Below are 2,690 nucleotides of genomic sequence, written 5' to 3' on the forward strand. Positions count from 1 at the left end.
GGTCGCCGCTGGCGCAACCTCCTCTCGGCGTCGCGGTAGCAGCGCTGGACCCCCCTTCCTCTCCCTCGCGGAAAATGGAGCAGCGCTGGGCCGCGCGGCGGGCCTTTCGACCGCCCGCTTCGCCTCCCTTCCGCTGCCGACCAACGCGCCTCGTCCGGGCATGCGCCGCGGCCACTGTTCGGTGGCCCTTTCCTCCCCTCGCGCATCTCGTGTTCCTATACACATCATTAAATTGAGGAGAAACGGATGCGGGATTACCTGGCTAAACATAAGTGCTTTGGCGTAGCTGAGTGGGAGGCTGATGACGTGATTGCGAATTAGATGGTGTCAGTGATGAGCACACCGACCAGTGATGCTTCCTAAATTATATCGCTTGAATATCAATTAATGCCTTCGCGAAGCTCCTGTAGCCACCTCTGCGCAAATAATTGTTAGCTCCGGCAGTGACGTCAAGACACATGACAGAGTACCCCACGACGGTGACTACTGAGCAGCCGATTGAAACAGAAATTATTCAGTACACAGGACGAGGCAAAAGTAACGACGAACAACATATACGCGAGCTAATGATATAAAGTTTCGACATAAGCTATTCATGTACTTGGGGAAAGCCCTAACATCACCTCAATATAGCCGATCCTCGGCATTTTGCAATTCTAGTTTGTGCTACAGTCTGCGGCAAGCACAGTTGCCACTTCTGTATGTAAACCATGCATGAAACTGCTATGAAGTTGCAATATTGCCTAACGTCATCGCAGTGACGAAAAGGGTCAGTTTAGGCTGGAGCTAAATGTGGGCACAGTCGGGTCTGTCTGCAATGACCGCAATTATGCTCGGGCTTCTCGATTCTTCTTATCTAGTCAATTTCGTAATATGAAGATTGGTAATATCAGATGGCAGTATTCTGCTCCAGTGAGCATATGGCTCAGTTCGATACAAATAAGCTAATATTTCGCGATTTCAATCTGCCAGGCATAATCCTGGGATCGTATTAATTCGGGTGCTGGTTCGGTTTTCGTTGAAAATGTGCATTTTGATATGATGTTCCACCGCAGCTTTTTAGAACTTGTTCGTGAACCTGCCAGGAAACGATTTTGCTTTGGTCCTTGACTTCGTCTTGAACGATCATCTTCTGATTAGTCTGTATCTGTGGAATCTCGCCTGTCTGACCACGAACCTGTTTCCTTGAATCAATAAATTTAGAGGTTTTACGTGCCAAAACCTCGATTTGATTATGAGGCACGCCGTAGTGTAGGACTCCGGACTAATTATGCCCACCAGGGGAGCTTTGAAGCGCCCTCAATGCGCAGGACACGGGAAATGCGGCCGCCGCGGCCGGGATTCGATCCCGTGACATCGTGCTTAGCCGCTAAGCCACTGCGGCGGGCGTTGTTTCCTTCTCATTGAATGTGAAACGTGCCAATGACGCGCATCCGACTAAGGTTTTTAAAGATTTGGCGCATGTCGATGATGTGAGCAATAACAGCCTACCTTGACTCTTGTTGATTTTTGTCAGAGTGACATCCTGCAGCTTTGGGAAATGTTTAAATTCACGTGTCCGTTCTGTCTTGTTCAGTTCATACCGAACAAACTTAAAAAGTCAGCTGAACATGCACCATGGATGAATAGGCGTACTGTTCTATTAAATCGTAAAGCCAAATGTTTAATAAATAAAGGCCCCGCTTCTAGCAATCTAACCAATGTTTGTGTCGTTCTTTCAGAATCTATTGAACATGCCAAAAACAAAAATTAATTTATCAACACACTACTCAATTTATTTAGAGAAGGCCCTCAGAAGTTCTAGGAGTTTGTTGAGGAAAAAAAGATAACCATAACGAATATTATCCACGATAGCATTCTAATAACGGATCCCACGACAGCGCTCGTCCTCTGTCTTTCTAACTCGGTTTCTTCCGTTGTTTTCGCGCTGAATTAATAAGTATGCGTCCTGTACAACTCCCCCATCTTTCTACCATGTCTATCGCTCACTTTTTCAATGGCCACTTCCACAGCGTCTTCTCCCCGCCCACTCATCACTCCGTCCAAACTTCACCCTCATGCCCCTCTAACGTTGACATATCTCGTCAAGGTGTACTTAACATACTCCTTAGGTACAATGTAAAATCGTCTCTAGCTGGCATTCCCAACACTTTCGTTCGGCCCCCCGTTACGCTAAACCTTTAAGTAAATTTCTTGTGGTAGTTTTTCAGGCCTCTCTTAATTCGGCAGTACTCCCGCAAGATTGGGAAGTATCCTTTGTTATTCCTATATTAAAAGAGGGCGACCCACGTTCAGCCTTGAATTATCGTCCGATTTCCATCCCATCGCCTTCTTTCAAATTAATCGAACACATTGCAGCTGACTGCATTACTGGTTTCTTGAACGAGAATAACATTTTATCGCCTCTCCGTACATGGCCTCACAAAGGTGTTCTTGACGGCCACCCAATTAAACACAGTCATTCACTCTTTCGTTTCTATATTTGACAAGGTTCGCCAAGTAGACGTAATATTTTTGCATTTTCTAAAGGCTTTCGATGTACTTCCTCATGACAAATTAATTTTCATTTTAGAGTTCCTTGGTCTTCCTAGCTTCCTCATATCTCAGGTTTCTGCTTATTTAACGGGTGGCAACCAGTACGTAGAAGAATTACGTAGAAGAAGTTTGGTTCGACACAGTGGCACTGCTGT

The sequence above is a fragment of the Dermacentor albipictus genome, chromosome 1, assembly GCF_038994185.2.
Source record: "Dermacentor albipictus isolate Rhodes 1998 colony chromosome 1, USDA_Dalb.pri_finalv2, whole genome shotgun sequence".
Taxonomy (NCBI): Eukaryota; Metazoa; Arthropoda; class Arachnida; order Ixodida; family Ixodidae; genus Dermacentor; species Dermacentor albipictus.